The sequence below is a fragment of the Mus pahari genome, chromosome 5 (genome assembly GCF_900095145.1).
Source record: "Mus pahari chromosome 5, PAHARI_EIJ_v1.1, whole genome shotgun sequence".
In the NCBI taxonomy this organism is placed as follows: domain Eukaryota; kingdom Metazoa; phylum Chordata; class Mammalia; order Rodentia; family Muridae; genus Mus; species Mus pahari.
In genome coordinates this window covers 99,724,763-99,743,143 of record NC_034594.1, presented here as the reverse complement: position 1 = coordinate 99,743,143, position 18,381 = coordinate 99,724,763, and positions in this window count along the sequence as shown.

Below are 18,381 nucleotides of genomic sequence, written 5' to 3'. Positions count from 1 at the left end.
TGTGTGTGTGCGTGTGTGTGTGTGCGTGTGTGTGTGTGTGCGTGTGTGTGTGTGTGCATGTGTGTGTGCATGTGTGTGTGCATGTGTGTGTGTGTGTGTGTGTGTGTGTGTGTGTGCATGTGTGTGGTGCATGTGGATATTCAGAGTTCAGGTGTTTGTAGGATCATGTAGGATGTCTTCCTTGATTGACTTTTACCTTATTTTTTTTTAATTAAAAAGTCTGTTTTTAAGCACGCATATGACTATGCCTGCATATCTGTAAATGTTGTCCTGTATATGATTGCCTTGGTCATGATGTCTGTTCACAGCAGTAAAGCACTAAGAAACTAGGAGACTCTGTGTTATGTTAATTTAGACAAGCAACCACCTTAGGGACCACATTTCAACTCATAACACTGCCTCTTCCTCTATCTTCTCCTCTCTGTCTTCCTTTCCCCTTTCCTCCTTCTTCTCCTCTTCTTTCTCTCCTCCTCTTCCTTCTCCTCTCTTTCCTTGTATCCTCTTCCTCCTCCTTCTCTCCCCACTTCTCCTTCTTTACAGGGGTCTCACTATGTACCATGCAGGCCTTGAACTTCCACTCTCTTTTCTGAGTAGACCTCCTCGGTGCTAGGTTTGCAGTTCCTACTGCACTTGGTAACACTACCCTTCTTGAATAAGAAACTATTTTTTCTGTTTTCAGATAATCAGTTTATAGTGTGGCTCAGATGAGTAGCATGTCATAAGGAACTTTAGCAAAATTTAACTGTGAAGCCAACAACAGTGTTTTCAGTAGAAGCAGCAGAGTTCTTTATGTCAAGATAATCAGACTGCCAGGGATGCTTGTGTACTCCCCAGCTCCAGCCTTGTCAGCTTCCTAGATAAGACTCCCAGGGCCCATTTTGTTTTTCTAAGATGGGAAGCTTTTGTTCTTGATAGCTCTCCCTGCCCACACTCAAATCCCAACTCCCCACAACTAATCCTTTTATTTTGCTTTAAATGGTTTTTCTTTCCTTTTCTCCCCCCCTTTTTTTTTATTAACCAAGGTGATTCTTGTGAGTTCTGGGGAATAAGCCTGTCTAGTTTATCGTAATTGAAAGGAGGGTAGCCTTGCAATTTCCTGTCTCATGTTAAAATCATGATGCCTTCAGGGGAGTTCTGAGAGAATACACCTAGTTCCCTCTCCCCTTTCATTCACAGGCAGTAGAGAGTATGATATTATAGCCAGCATGCCCCCTCTTATCATATGCAACTGAAGCTGGCTCTGCAATTCAAGAAGGGAGACACATATTAAACAAAATTATAGCTATAAGTATTTGTATACCTAAACATAAATGCATGTTAATTTAAAACATATAGAATTTCACACCATTAGAAGAAGAAACTCAATTGTTATATTATGGTCCATCAGCTTTTGTACTTAAGTGTGGTGCTTAATTTTGATTGCCAATTTCATTCCATTTATAATCACCTAGGAGACATGTGGACATATGTGAGTGTATTTCTAGAAAGATTTAACTGAGATGGAAAGACCCATCCTGAATGTGGTATCACCATCCCATGAGCAGAGGTCTAGCACAAAATAAAAAGGAGACAGTGAGCTGAGCACCAGCATCCATCTCTCTCTGCTTCCTGACTGTGGATACCATGTGACCGACCATCTGTATCACACTCCTGCTGCCACACCTTCCCCACCATCATCCTGTCTCAAATTGTGAACCAAATAAAACCTATGATAAGAAAGTCATGTCATAGCAATGTGAAAAGTAGCTAACACACAAAGATAATGTGAACTCTTGTTTTTTAAATTAAAAAAGAACAGTTTGTGTGTATCTTTAGTTGTTTACTCTATGGATAATTTTTGGCTTCAAATTTAATCCAAGACCTCTTAGCCCCTCTTTTCTTCTTTCCTCCTGTGCTTCTTCTGATGCAATGTAAGCTCTGATTAAGCCAGAATTTTATTTCCAGCATATAATCTCCATGAGCCTATTTGCTGCAGTTTCCTTTCTATGTGTCATACACGGGCAGATTACTTTAAATTTCTCCCAAATTATTCTAAATGAATTCATGTCATGTTTATCTTCAACATTAAAGTCATCTATAATTTACCATGAAATTTTCTCACATTTTTTGATAGCTAGATAACCTTTTGATTATGGCCATGTTTTCATTGGTTTTCAGTAAAAGCAGCAGAGGTCTTCAGGTGAGATAACCAGACTGTGAGGAGCGCCTGCTGTCCCCAAACCCAGGCTCCTTGTTGTCTTCAAAGGTAAATCCATGGGGTCCATCCTGCTTTTCTGAGATGAATATCACTTGCTCTTTCATAGGTCTCCCTGTCCCTAATCAAATCTCAAGTTTCCCAAACTATTCTATTTATAACATTCATATCTCATTATTAGTTTTTTACAAATTAAGCTACAAACAGATCTAGGGTTAATATTACACACTACCAGTATCCTGATTTTGATGATGTACACTGTTAAAATTGGAGAAACTGTACAAAGAGTACATAGGATACTAGTTACTATTTTTGCAACTGCTCTGAGACAATTATTTTAAAAATAAAAGGAAGAAATCAAAGACTTGTTTGAATGCATGTGAGCACAGTATTCTCCTAGTTCTATGCCAGGTATTACACAGCAACCATACACGTACTCGATCCAACAATTTTAAATCTTTACCTTTATTTAGTTGTAAAGAATCATCTAAGCCCTTAATTTAATTTCTGAGAAACAACTTTATTTCTCTATTCACTAGAGCAGAGAAGTATTCAATAACAGAATTATATGTAGTAAAATATAATTCTTCAATTATAGTCATAAGAATAGGTTGTGCATATAAATTTATAAACAAGCAAAATTCATTCTGTGTATAGCTAAGTGAGGACTGACTTCTCTCATATTCTTTATGTTAAGCTGTGGATAGTTAAAGTGTTTGTTCATGGGGAGATGTGAACAAATGTCTACTTACTCAGGGCAGACTAAAGTATTTCCGCCATCAAAGTCCAATTGCTGAACCACAGAATTTATGGTATTTCTTATAGAAGTCAGAGTGAAGGGTGGCCTACAGGAGCATAGGTGTTTCGGTGGCAACTACATCTCTGAAGGCCTACCCTAGCACGGATCATCCCTGCATGACTTGCAGGCAAGTAGACTGGTGGGTTGAACAGTCTCCTCTTCTAAGCAATTGTTGCTGCTTATATAACCTTGGGGGGCTTCTTGTGAATCTTGTAAGTTTCAGGAGCTCCTAAGACTTGCAATTATTGCTGACTTTCCCACTCTTTATTTTCCTTTTTCTATTAGATATTTTCTTTATTTACATTTTAAATGTTATCCCCTTTCCTGGTTTCCCCTCCAAAACCCCCTATCCCCTCCCCTCCCTTTCCCCTGCCCACAAATCCTGCTTCCTGACCCTGACATTCCCCTACACTGGGGCATAGAGCCTTCACAGGACCAAGGGCCTCCCATTGATGACTGATGAGGCCATCCTCTGCTACATATGCAGTTAGAGCCACGAGTCCCACCATGTGTACTCTTTGGTTGGTGATTTAGGCCCTGGGAGCTCTAGGGGTACTGGTTAGTTCATACTGTTGTTCCTCCTATGGGGCTGCAGACCCCTTCAGCTCCTTGGGTCCTTTCTCTAGCTCCTTCATTGGGGACCCTGTACTCAGTCCAATGGTAGGCTGCAAGCATCCTCCTCTGTATTTGTCAGGCACTGGTGGGGCCTCTAAGGAGACAACAGGATTCAGTCAGCAAGCACTTGCTGGCATCCACAAAAGTGTCTGGGTTTGGTGATTTTATATGGGATGGATCCCAAGGTGGGGCAGTCTCTGGATGGTCATTCCTTCATCTCTGCTCCACACTTTGTCTCCGTAACTCCTTCCATAGGTATTTTCTTTCCCCTTCTAAGAAGGATTGAAGTATCCCCACTTTGGTCTTCCTTCTTCTTGAGTTTCATGTGGTTTGTGAATAGAATCTTGGGTATTCCAAGTTTCTGGGCTAATATCCACTTATCAGTGAGTACATACAATGTATGTTCTTCCGTGATTGGGTTACCTCACTCAAGGTGATATCCTCCAGATCCATCCATTTGCCTAAGAAGTTTATGAATTCATTGTTTTTAATAGCTGAGTAGTAATCCACTGTGTAAATGTACCACATTTTCTGTATCCATTCCTCTGTTGAGGGACATCTGGGTTCTTTCCAGCTTCTAGCTATTATAAATATGGCAACCTTCTTCCTTTAGAAGACAGTGCTTTAACTTCAATGAAATTGCTCCACAATACCATACATACCCATCCCTGTGTTTTCTAAAGGAGCTAGAAATTTATCCAGAAATCTGATTGCATGTAAGAAGGTTAGGAAACCAACAAATGTGTATCCCTTCACAGCAATTCAAACCTTCTCACAGCTGAGGAAATTGAAGTGCTAAGAGCTTCTGTGGCCTCCAAGAGGCACAGTGATTCAGAGGCAGCAAGAGAGAGCAAGATCTTCCTGTCTCTGAGGTTACAATATTCCCATTTCGCTATCGTTTTGTTAAGGTCACAGACAAAAAGGCCAGCAGGATGCGGTTCTCTCTGATCAAATTAGATTTGTAGGCACGGTAATAACAACACTGTTTTTAGCTTGGGGAAATGTGTAATTTTTCTTTTCCCCAAAAGGTATGCTCTCTCTTTCTTGATCTTAAAAAAAAATGTTATTAGGGTGGGAAAAAGTAGACACTATGGGAAGCCTGTCTCATCATACTGGAAAAGGACTTCAAGCAGTTTCAGTGTCTGCTGGGGCTCAACATCAATTACTCTGGTCTCCTTCCACTGAACATTACACTTTCCCAGCTGAGATCGATGGCTTCCTGTGAGGTTTCACTCCTATTTTGTTTCAGAAGGGTTTACACTGTCAGTGTCTCCAGGCTGACAACTTCCCCCTCTGCTGCCTGTAGGAAGAAAAGTGATGATACAGGGGATGAGGGAGTCAGAGCTGGGTCTGTGGTTGAAAATGCAGAAGCCTTTTCCCTTCTAAAGCAACTCTGTTAAAACCTGGACTGGCAGGATGGCTCAGCTAGTGAAGTTCTTGCCATGGGGACCTGAGTTCGACCCTTAGAACCCAGGAAGAGAAACTAGGCCTCAGATGTGTATTTGTAGTCCCAGAGTTGGGAAGCAGAGACAGGAGGATCCCTGGAGCTCACTGGCCAACAACCAGATCATCAGTGAGCATCAGGTTCACAGAGGAATAACAACAACAAAAAAAACATCAACAGCAACATCAGCAACAACAAAAACAACAGCAGCAACAACAAAAACAACAGTAACAACAACAGCTGCAGCAGCAGCAACAGCAATAAAAGCCTACAACAACAGCAACTACAAGAACAATATGAACAACAGCAATAACAACAACTCCAGCAAAATGACAACAACAACAACAACAACTACAAGTAGAACAGCATGAAAAGGGACTGAGGAATACACCTGACATGGATATTTGACTCTATTTCTGCATGTGCACATGCATGTGTGTGACCCGAATAACATTTTGCATAAAACCAACTGTGCTAGATAGTTTTATCAACAGCAGCTCGTACACATCCCCCTGGCTGTTTTTGGTCTTTCCTGACTTGCTTACATGAGGACCAATTTGTACCACAGTGAACAGCAGCACAGCTCCAGCTCATCCTGTGAATGTTCAGGGAAGTTGGATAGAGAACACTTTCCCACGGTTCTAACTGTTCTTACCAAGAAACAGGTGTAGTGCCTGGTGAATAAGTCCCTATACCTTATATAAAATCCACAGGCTCTGAAATTGCCCCTAAGCCTTTTATGCCAAATAGCAGGTGGGTACTTTATTTTTTTCTCAGCCAGTTAAAGAATTAAACAGTATGAGAACATCTCAGCCAAACCTGACAGTGAAGTTTATTAGCAAGAATCCCAGACCTCTAGGGTACAGAAGCACCACTGGCTCTAAGGGGCTTAGGTGTTCATTGGGGTTTAGGTGTTCTACCCACTCACCCACCCTTGACAACTTCTCTATTGGACTCAAGGTGTCTCTGTGCACCTTCTTTAGCAGGGGTTGGGGCTCTGTCTCTGTAACTGTTGATTGGCCAGGGTAAAAGTGGACTTCCCAAGCCCCTCTGCTCCTTGGTGTATAACAAGTACAGAACAATCAACTGCAGGTTGGGAAATGGTCTGTTTCAGAGCAGTGAGAACTTAATGTTTGGGGGCAAGATGTCACAAAGAAATGGAAACTTACTGCCTATTGCTGGGAGCAAGAAGTCAGAGCAGTTTAAATAGGGGTTTATGTTCCCCCTTCTCCCCTGCTGGAGGTCCACAGTGCTCCTTTCCTTGGTGGTGGTGAAGTCTGGCAGAAGCTCTGAGGCACCTGTAATGTAAAAACACTTCTCATCTCTATTTTACTGGAGACTTCTGAAACCATTCAGTCCCTCCCAGAATTAATATTTCAGAGAAATTAGTTTAGTGAATACTTATTTTCAAATGACTTTAAGAAAAATGGTTTTATCCCTCTCTGACCTTATTCCTGGGGCAGATACTTGAGTCAGAGGATGGGACAAACACTTCTGGGCTAATTTTCCTGATCATTGCTTCATCTCATTCCCAGAGTTGGGGGCGGGGGAGGGGGCGGGGGCGGGGGCGGGGGGCCAGGTGTGTGGGAGAGGATGACTTCACTTCTTTTTACTGGGCTAAGATGTAGCCACTAGTTTTAGGATCTCCTTGTTTGAATGTTTTCTGGTTAATTAGATCCTACACTTAATTTCGTGTGTTGATTCACCCATCTAACATGTCCCTCAAATTACCTGTTAGGGCTGAGGAGGAATGGCTGTGGGTAAAGTGCTCGCCGTGCAAACCTGTGCCCTTGAGTTCAGCCCTCAGAGTGTGCTTGCTGTAATCTTTGTACTGGGGAGATGGAGGCAGGGGGATCCCTGGGCTCACTGGCCATCAAGGCTAGTTGAATTGGAGCACTAAAAGGAAAGGGGAGAGATTCTGTCTCATAAATAAGATGGGGAGTGACTGTGGAAGAATGTTTGAGTCTGGCCTTGGCCTCCACAGATGTGACTGAACACACATCCCTCCCACATGTGAGCACATACACAAATTACCTCTGCACTGTTAATGTTGTTATTTTAAGAATCTCATTCACATCTTGTAACTTACTTTCAAGATGGTGTTGTACATGTATTTGCTACAGCCCTTTATGGAACGATAATAAAAGTATGACCTAGTACAACTAGGCTTAGACATGTATGTGCCTGTGAACATGAGTGCAGTGTCTGAGGAGGTGGGGAGAGCATGTCGGGAGTCACAGATAGTTGTAAGTTACCTCATGGGGTTGCTAGGAACTGAACTCAGACTCTCTGCAAGGCCAGTGCTCTTAACCACTGAGCAGTCTCTCAAGCCCCACACACCGCTGTTGGGAGATAGTCATGAGATGGATAATGTCTATCAGGTGTTATTCCTTGAGGTTATGTTGGGCCAAGGGGTTGGACGTGGAGGCTGCAGTTTGAAAGACTCTTAGCGTCACCCAAGATAAAAAAAGACAGTACCGCCTTTGCTCTGTATTTGATAGCTCACATCATTTCAAAGAGTCGATGTCGATATTTTAGATGTCTCATGGCACAGAAGGGGGTGATGGGAAAGAGGAAACCAAGAAAATGTTTGCTATATAGTCGTCCCTCAATAATACCTTGACTTCCTGAAAAAAAATTAAGACATTACAAAGAGCCAGCCGTGCTCTTGTGCCCCAGAAGGGTCCTTTCCTAAATTGGGAAAGTTCATTTAGAAAAGCACTGGTTCCACCAGGGTGAACTTGCCACGCACCGGGAAAGGTGGTTTTAATTAAAGCGCCAGTGCTTCATCATCTGAACTTTGTTTATTGCTTCATGGATCTGATTTATGGAGATCAGGGGATGAATAAATTTTTAAATGTGAAACTCGAGTTGGAAAAATTAGAGGGGAAAATTAATTTTAAAGTGTAACCACTAGCATAAACACATTTGCTTCTGTCTGGAACCAAATATAAACTTGGCTTTCACAAGTGAAGAAGCCAGGGCTGTTGCCACATCAAGCTAGCAGATCTGCTTGTCTGACAGTACGGTGCTTGAACATCTGGATGACAGGCTCAATTTTAGGCATTTCCAGCTGACTCAGACCATTTATAGGACATGAAAACCCCTAGTGGAAAAGATAGTGTCAGACAGAAACCATCCTCACAACTTTTAGTAAAACTTGACCAATTGATTCCTTGTGCTTTATAGATTTTATTTATTGTTATGTTTTGGGCCTGGTATGCTTGGGTTTCTGTGTCCATGAGTACATGTGTGCATGTAGGTGCACATGCATGTGTGCATATGTGAGGAAGAGGAGGAGGAGGAGGAGGAGGAGGAGGAGGAGGAGGAGGAGGTGGTTGGTTTACACTAGGTATCTTCTTCACTTTAGGAAATAGTGCTTCTCACTGAACCTATGCTCAGCTATTTGGCCAGACTGCCTTGGCCAGCAAGCTTAGGGATCTGCTTCTGTCTGCTTTCCCTGATCTGGGATTATATATGTATGCTGTCATGCCTGGACACTAGGGCTCTAAACTCAGGTCTTCATGCTTGTGTGCCATGTGCTTTCCTGATGAAACCATCTCTTCAGATCAATCAACTTCGAGTGCTTGCTGATTTTCTGATTTTCTGTGTTTAAAATTTCAAATCTTCCTTGGGTTTACTAAAAACTGAGGGCTTGCTTGATGCCTATACTTAGTTACTCTCTGACTCTTAAGCAAAAGTATCATGCATGCAAATTACACAAAGAAGGTCAGATATGGTGGTGTACACCTTTAATCTCAACAGTCAGTAGACTGAGGCAGGTAGATTTTTGTGAGTTTAAGGCAAGCCTGATCTACACAGGGAATTCCCAGCCAGCCAGGATGACATAGTGAGATCTTGTTTCAGAACAACAAAATAAATAACAAACAAGGGGCTGGGGAAATACTAGGAGGTTAAACAAAATAAATAACAAACAAGGGGCTGGAGAAATACTAGGAGGTTAAACAAAATAAATAACAAACAAGGGGCTGGAGAAATACTAGGAGGTTAAAAACACTTGCTGCTTTTGCAGAAGACTGGATTTCAGGTCCCAGCACCCTCATGGTGGCTCATAGCCATCCATAATTCCAATCCAAGAGGATCCGATTCACTTTTCTGAGATCTGTGGGTACCAAGCATGCACATGATGTACATACAGACATGCAAGCAAACTATCTACACACTTAAAATTAAAAGAATAAGTCTTTAAAAACCTGAAACAATATAAAAAAACTAATCTAAACCCTAAACAGAAGCAGACTCACATATAGAAAGCCAACTCTATAGCTTAAAACCCCAGAGAAAGTGACGGTGTGCATGTACACAATATAGATGTGGTTATGATGCGATGTGATAAGATGTGTGTGTGCATGTGCTCACAGAGGGTGCTATTTTAAAAATGGATAAAATTCAAGCCATGTGGTCTATGAATCCACAGGTGGGCATTTGATTTGGTTTAGCTTATGTGGTGTTAGGAGAAATATCTCTAAAGTGCCAGCTTTGGGGCATTCAGCTATGAGCTGTGGGTTCTTCCTGGGTCCGCAAAGTGCTTAGCAGTGTATTCCATCCCAGGGAATGTTCCATTTTTGAGGTTTGCTTTTTAGGTTATCTGCCAAAGTTCCCCACGGTAGGACTGCTATCTTGATGAGCTCTGTGTGTTTGGTCATGACAGACTGTATGTACTTAGATATTTGCTGCAGGAATGAACAGATTTCTGGGTAGACAGAGAGCACTCAATCTATTCTGTGCATCCACAACTGTCACAGAGCGTAGTGTTTCCCAACCCATAGGGGTACCCATTTTGTTTGTGGACTTTCTTTTGTGCATGTGTGTCTGTGTAGGAGTGCATGCACATGTGTACAGGGATCAGAGGCTGATTTTGGTAGCTTTATTAACCTCTCTCTATCATATTTTTTGAAACAGGGTCTCTTTATTGTCATGGATTGTTCCAATTTGTCTAGACTGGGTGGTTAAGGTGGTTAGGGAGACCCAGGGATCCACCATCCTTCACTCCCTCGGCAGCAGGGTTACAACATGCATCACAGTGTTCATGCTTTTATCTAAGGGTTCTGGGGGGTTGGAACTCAGGTCCTTTTGTTGGCAAGTTAAGCCACTGCACCAATACGGTATTTTTTAATAGTCATTCCTGAAAAAAACAAACTAAACTGCTTAATTTGCCTATTCATGACTCAGCGAGTTCTGTCTCTTGTACTCTGACACTGCTCACCAGCCATATCCTCTGCTCCCTTCCATGTGACACTACACTCATCTTCTAAGGGCTCTTGAAGATCTTTCCTTTGGGAATCTATCTCTCACTTAGGTACCCATGACTCGAGGTTTTATAGTTTTCATTACATCTTTAGAAGTGTTTGATGCATTTCCTTCATAACTAATGCACCTGTGAGGATAAGGACAAAGTCCCCCACCTTATTATTCCTCGCTCAGGTCCATCACACATACTTGGGTTGCACAAATTTTTATAGAATAAATTAATGGTCGTATTCAAACTTCCTTCCTGAGCAGTTTCACCACTGCTCAGTTGCAGGACAGTTTACCCAGCAGAACAGACAAGAGTCAGCATTTCTATGGCTCTGCTCTGGAGTTCCCTGCAAACCCCACTAGAAGAAACATGCAGAAGCAACTTTGCCTCCCACCTTCATCACAGCCTGCCTGTGTCCCTTCATCACTGCTGTTGTTATAACTGCCTCGGCCTTTATTGGAAAATCACGAGGTGACCCCATCAATCTTTAGCTCCTTTATTTAATCTGCTGGCAGTGGTCACATTTGCTTATTAAAGTACAGAGAGAATAATGAGTCTTTTATGGGTCTTAGAGTCATGGAAATGTTGAGCTTCATGGCACCTTGGAAATTAACTTGAATGAACACTTCATCCATGGACCAGGAAATGGTATGACCTGAGAGACAGGGACTGGCTTCTCAGGGTCACACAGTAGGCCTGTGACAGACTAAAATTAACTCCAGTTTTCCTAACTGAGTTGTTGTTTCTTTTAGTTTGTGTAAATGAATTCAATACCATAATCACACACACAAACACAGACACACAGACACATAAGTAGAGACACATACATACGTGCATATCTGGAGATACACACACACAGAAACACACACACACACACACACACACACACACACACACACACACACAGAGTTTTCTAGTTGTAGAATTTCCTTTTTCTTCCGTTCTTTCTTCTGTCCCTCCCACCTTCCCTCCTCCCTTCCTTCCCTCTCTTTCTCTCTCCCTCCATCTCCCTCTCTTCCTTTCTCCTTCCCACCCTCTTCCCTTTCCTTTCTTCTTCCCCTTCTCCCTCTCCCTTCCTCCCTCCATTCTCCCTTCCTTTTTTCCTTCTTTCACTAGTTCTCAGTGTATGCTCTGGTAAATCTGGTTCAGCCTAACCCAACTGGACCTTGAATTTGTGGCAATCCTCCTGCCTTAGCCTTCTGAGTACTGAGATTGTAACTATGCCTTATCATACCTGGTTCGTGTTCATGAAACAGAAAATCCAACAAAACTTAGCAATTTGTTCTACCATATCTGAATGCATAATGCTATTGAGTTCTTTCATGATTTCACATACCCAAATAGGGGTTCTAAGAGAATGTCTTATTTGTAACATGAATAGGGTGGGGGGATTCTTCAGTATATGAGACTATCTGAAGCCCTGTAGTTTATTTGGCAACATTAGTTCCTTCTCACTAATCCTGGGTGTTGTAACAACCTTATGTCCCTTCTTGCCTAGTTACATTTCCAGATGCCCCCTTGAGACTTATTGTCCCACAGAGAGTCATTTTGTGATCCCACGAGTAGCTTCATCCACGGAGTCCTGTCCTTCCCAGTCCCATGATCTCTGCTAATCAGGTCACACACACAAGGACATATTCACAGACACATAAAAGGAGACACATACATATGTACATATCTGGAGATACATACACAGAAACATGCACACACACACACACACACACACACACACACACACACACACACACAGAGTTTTCTAGTTGTAAAATTTCCTTTTCCTTCCATTCTCAACACCTCTGTACTTTCACCTTCCAGAGAACATGATACAAATACAATCATACTATGTGCCCATTCAGAGTGACTTCCATTCCCATGTGGCTTTTATGTGAAGCGTACATGGAGAGCAACAGCCCACAGTGCTGTGTTTAAAGCTTGGAGCCAGTCTTGCAGATCTCCTGGAACGTATTTGGCATACCATACTCCTGAGGATTTTGTATATGGTGCGAAGTCTGGATCGGAGCTGGCTTATTTCTTGCACGTAGTCATCTGACTTTTCGAATCCCACTGGATGAAGCAGTCACCTGTCATTTCTCATCGTGTGTACAGAGCTCAATAGTTTATGTCTGTGTTCATCACATCTAGGCTGCTGTATTCCACAGAGCCATGGCTAAGGCTAGAGGCAGATGTTAATCTTGGTCTAATTGCATTTCTGTTTCTGTGATTAAACACCCTGACAAAAAGCTATTTAGGAGAGAAAGTTTATTTTAGCTCATAATTCCAGGTTATAATCTGTCACAGCAGGTAAATGGAGGAAGCAACAAATTAAAACCATGCATCAGTTTATGTGGGTTTTATTTTGGCTCAGAGTGTGAGGACACTGTCCATCATGGTAAAGAAGTCAGGGGAGCAGGAGTGTGAGGCAGCTGGTCACATTGCATCATCAGCTGGGAAGCAGGGGGATTAATGCAATGGGGGAGCCCTGAGAGAGCAAATATTTGGGTTCAGACTCCATCTTAGAGAATCTGACCTAAGTTTGAACTCAAGGTCAGCACCAAGTGTTAGTTTCCAAGTCCCCCTCCCCCCCCCACACACCAACAACCCCCCCCCCATGCCAACAAAACCCAAGCCTAACTACAGTTTCTAGGCTGACCCCAATAAAACCTGTGTCTCCAGGTTAATCTCCCCCAATAAATCCATCATTTCCTGTTATCCCTAACCAACCTGCCCTCTACCTAACAACCATCAATTAGGAAGAAATCAATAGTTAAGTTTATAGAATATTAATTTCTCCCATGTATTTATCATCTTGTATATGTTACTGAACATCTCTAGAAGCTTCAGAATATCTCACAGATATAGTTTAGTTTTTAATGATAAAATGAGAATATTTACATGCACTGCCTCCTAGTACTATGGCAAAACTCAAGGCAAACGTGTCGTCTTAGGTGCATAATTCTCAAGTCTTTATTAAACTTAATTATGATACTGCAAAAAAAAAAAAAAGTTTAAGGTTTGACTCCCAGCATCAGCCAATAATGCTAAAGACCATAGTAGCACACCAATTAGATGCTTGCCAGGGTAGAAACACTCACCCCTCATTTGCTGCTTTCTATAAAACCTCCCCTCTATGAATGTTCAGTGTGTTTTCTCTGCCAGAACCGTCCTGCGGTGAGGGCGCGGGGGGCAGGGATGGGGTAAGCCGGAGCTAGCTCAAATAAAGGTCCTGGTAGGGCGGGGATGGGGTAAGCAGGAGCTAGCTCAAATAAAGGTCCTGGCAGGACTGCATCAAATCAGCTGATTGGTCTTTCAGGGTTCCATGCCACAAAAGTCTAACCCATGGATAGCACTACTCACATCTAAGATGTGAGTGCAATTAACTGAATTTAGACAATTCCCTGCTACCCTGCCCAGAGATTTGTTTATGTGCTGATAGTAACAGAGCTGGTTTATGGTAGAAAGTTACCAGGTGAGCTGGAAGCTTGAATCTTTAGTTCTATGGTTCTGAGTGCTTACCACCCAGAGGCCATGTTTGCTCCAGAGTGGTAACAATTCACCGGGGACTCAGCGTGCCCCATTGCTGTAGGGAACAGTGAATATATCAGAGCAGCCATCTGACTCTCTGAGGAGCATCTAGATACATGGATGTCTAAATCCTTCAAGTCACTGAACCTTTCCAGGCACCAGTGCAGTGCTTCACACATTCCTTACAGGTCTCCACGCTGAGAAACCCTTATCCTTGGGCTGAGGTCCAGAGAGGAACTCTATTCCTTGTACTTTTTTTTTTTCAAACACAATTTTTATCTCATTCTTTTTTCTTTTGTAATCTCATGCATACTCAACATGCTTTGATCATTTTTTTCCCCTATTGTTGTCTCTTATGCTCTTTCCCCCTCCTACTAAAATGTTTTCTTCCACAGGTCTGCCTTTCTGTTTGTGACCCATGGCATTTAATTGCTATTTGTGCTAGGTGTATTTGTGTGTGTGTGTGTGTGTGTGTGTGTGTGTGTGTGGTGTATATATGTGTGTGTGTGTGTGTGTGTGTGTGGTGTATTTTTCTCTCTCTGTGTGTGTGTATATGTGTGTGTGTGTGTTTCTCTCTCTCACTGTGCATGTGTGTATTTGTTTTTATGTGTATATGTATATGTGGGAGGAAAATAGAGCAGAAAACAACCTCAGATATTGTTCCTAAAGAGGCATTGTAATGGCTAATGTTTTAAAAACCTGAATTTTAATCTGTTTATTTATTTATTTACTTAATGCTTATGGGTAGTCTTTCTGCATGCATATCTTTGCACCATGTGAACGCCCAGTGCTTTTGGAGGTAGGAAGAAGGTGTTGGATTTCCTAGGACTAGAGTTCCAGATGACTTCGAGCTGACTAATTGAGTTGGCCCTCTGTGGGCATGTGCTCTGGGCTTGTGCTCTGAACTGTCTGAAGACTGAGGAAAGGTAGCTGAACAGGAGCAGTGAGCAGAAAGCATACAGTTGTTTGTCTTTACACTTTCTCTCTTTGATGAGACTAACTATTCAAGTTTCTGTCTTTACTTCCAATAATGGAAAAGAACCTGGAATTGTAAGCCAAATGAACCCTTCTCCCCAAGGTTTCTTCTGTCACTGTGTTTTATCACATCAACAGAAATGAAATCTGAATAGATGATAGGGTTCTTTTTCTTTTTCTTTTTTCCTGTCTTCCTTCCTTCCTTCCTTCCTTCCTTCCTTCCTTCCTTCCTTCCTTCCTTCCTTCCTTCTTCTGTCTTTAAAGATAGGGTTTCTTATTGACCTGTGACTCATCAAGTAATCTAGATGGCCTCACATTCTAACCTCAGGAACCCTGCTGTTTCTGCCCCCTCAGTGTGGGATTACAAGTGTACATTGTCATGCTCAGCTTTCTGGAAAAGTCTCTGGAAATTTAACTCAGGTCTCCATGCTTTTAAGAAAACACTCCCTACTAAGCCATCTCCCCAGCCTATTCCTTTGAATTTCCAATATAAAACTTCCCATGAATGATTTTGTTTCCAGCACTTGGGGTAGAATGTAGATCCCAGAATCCTAGGTGACAATGCAGCTGAATCTGGGAGTGAACAAATTGTCAGTAAGATGGCTTCAGGGAATCTTCGTCTGAAGAGTTTTCTACAGGTATATAGCTATGGTTTGTCCTCTATACCTGCTTCTAATGTCCCAGTAACTAAGGGACATTGAAATAGAAGGCTGTGAGATATAAGAATACAAGATTATAAAGTAGGTAAAGGGAACACCAGAGGCCCAAAGCCTAGGCCTAAAGCAGACACTCATTTTCATAGGAGTAAACTGTGGAGTTTTGCTGAGTACAGATGGAGCTGTTTATTGAATTACATAGATTGCCATGGTCTGCCTGGTACCCATTGCCTCTGTTTGTCCTCCCCTGCCATTTCACCCACCTACGCTATACAAACTCCCCTGCTATCATTCAATTGTCAAAATTTAGCAATTTCCCCCAAGCTTTCCATTAACCTCTCTGTCATCAGGACTTAAGGAAGAAATTTCATTATGGGGGAAGGTGAGGAGGCCACCTTTTATTTACTTAACACGAAAAACTTTTCCAAAACCACAAATTATATTCCTCTCATCCAAACAGTGACTGAGTACTTAATTAATCCACAAAGCCATTCTGCTCCTTTGAGCTGGGCAAAGCCTCCTGGAAGGTCACCATCCAACAGAACACAGCTCTCTTATCTCTTCCGTTGGCCCACCTTACTGATTAATCCATCATCCACTCCCAGGATCTGCCTTTCATCTATCCACAGCTATGAAGCACCCTATCACTTAACTCAGTGCATTTATTTTTTAAAAAAATTTTATTTTTAAGTATGTGTATATGTGAGGGTATCTGTATGTGCATACACATGCAAGTGCCCATGGAGACCAGAAGAAGGCGCTGTGTTTCCTAGAGCCGAAGTCAAAGCAATTGTAAGTTCCTCACTGTGATTGCTAGAATTAGAACTCAGGCCCTCTGCAAGAGAAGTATGTGCTCTTATCTGCTGGGCCGGTCCCCCTGATGCCTCTATCTTAATGTCTTCTTTCTTAGACCATTTTCCCAAGGAGCTTTCTTTCAAATGCTAACAACCATAGATTAGCTTTAATAGTCTCACTCATCAATTGTCTGACCAGAGTAAAAATATATCCTGGGAGACAGATTTTACTTCTAGAAGCCTCTGATGATGTCAAGGCACTGTGCAGAAGGCTGCAGTGGACCCCAGGGTACAGATTGTTCTTCCTCTGGCGCTGGACTCCATTTTGAGGATTGTAATCTTGGTATGTCAGTTTTGACATTTCAGTGAGTAAGCACTGCCCTGTTTCTGGGTAGGGGATTACTAATGGTCTATATGAGGAGACACAGAAATACCATGGGACGGCATTTACATCTGTTTCATCAAGATGATGGGTGAAAGTTTGTCACAGATCTAAGTGTCCTCCTGCTGGGGTGAAATCAGAGATGTAGGGACAAAATTAAAGCAGATGGCCACTTATGCCCCTGTTCACTTTCAGGGACTATAAATGATTGCATTTCACAACTAGAATAATCATTTAGGATAACCTACTTTTAAAATGTGTGCATGTGATTGATATGTGCACACATTCATTCGTATGTGCAGGTGTGAGGGCACATGTACCACAGAGAGCCTGGAGGCCAGAGGACAAACATCTGATGTCTGTCCTCTCCTTCCACTGTGTTTATGACAGGAGCTCTTGCCCATCACTGTGTGTACTGGGTTATTGATCTGTGAGCTTCTGAGATTCTTCTGTCCATTTTCCATCTTACAGCTGAACGTAGAACTTCAGCACTTTTGTAAAAACTGTTGCACTGCAGTGTGGGCCTGTCTTCCAGCCCCGGAGGGTCTGAAGTAGGAGAGTCCTTGGCTGCAGCTCTCTAGTCAGGTAGTTCAGGCCAATCAGTGAGCTCCAGGTTCAGCGAGGGATCCTCCCTCTAAAGAAATAGTGATGGAGAAAGGCGGTGTTTAGTTCGTTTCTACTCCTACCAGAATATACTTCTCTTTCTTCTTAAATGATTTCTGTCTAACGTTTGTCATTTATTCTGTGCTATTTTCTGGAAAATAGGTCTAGTGACACGTGAGGGGCATTAACTCCTCACAAAATGGAAAAGGACCACAGTGAAGTGACAAGGAAGGGCAAGTTCTGATTACTGGAAGTCTAGGGTTCTCCACGTGAGAGTTAGAGGGAGGACCAAGCAAATCAGACTATTTTTGGGAGAGCTACCTTTTAAAAGTGAAGGCTGAGTGGTCCAGTGAGGCCTGTTGCCATGACATCCAATCATTCCCCATTCACTGTGATGGAATCCCCATTTGTGTCCTTAAAAAATTAAAGCAGTTTTATGGATATTAAATGTTTAAGTGGCTCCAGCAGCTAGAAAGAAAAATTGCCTTATGAATAAAACAGACCGACGGCTGATTGCTTGCATGGGAAGTATTTGAAAAACGTGTTCACGGAGTTTCGAGCCTGGCAGCCTTTGTTTTATGGTGTGCGGTGATAGGGGGAAATGGATGAATGAATATATAAATGATCGTAGGCAAACTACAGAATATAAAAAATTGTGAGAGAGGAATTAAACTCACTTCAACACAGTTTTCCCCCTGAACACTTATTATAAGCTTGACACCATGCAGGGCCTCTTGGAGCACGTAAAAACTGCCTCTGGTGCGAGTAAGTGCCTTCCCTCCTTCATGTATTAGCTGGCATGACACTGCTGTCGATATTCCAGTGTTTCCATATGATACTTTAAAAATTTAAAGGCCAGGTTGTTACTATGTCCATTTAGTAAGATAATAGAAATAAGGTCCTCTTAGGCATTGTGATCATTCCAATTATTGGTTCTTGACCAGATTTGCAGTCTGAGGAGAGTACTTCCTCCTGTGGGCTGGGCCCAAGATCTAGTCAATAAGAAAGAAGTTGGTTATTCACATAACATCGTTATCACTACTGCACACATAAGCATCTCTTGCTATGTTGCCCACATCTGGGTAAGAATGCTGAGACCACCACCACCACCACCACCACCACTGCCGCCGCCGCCGC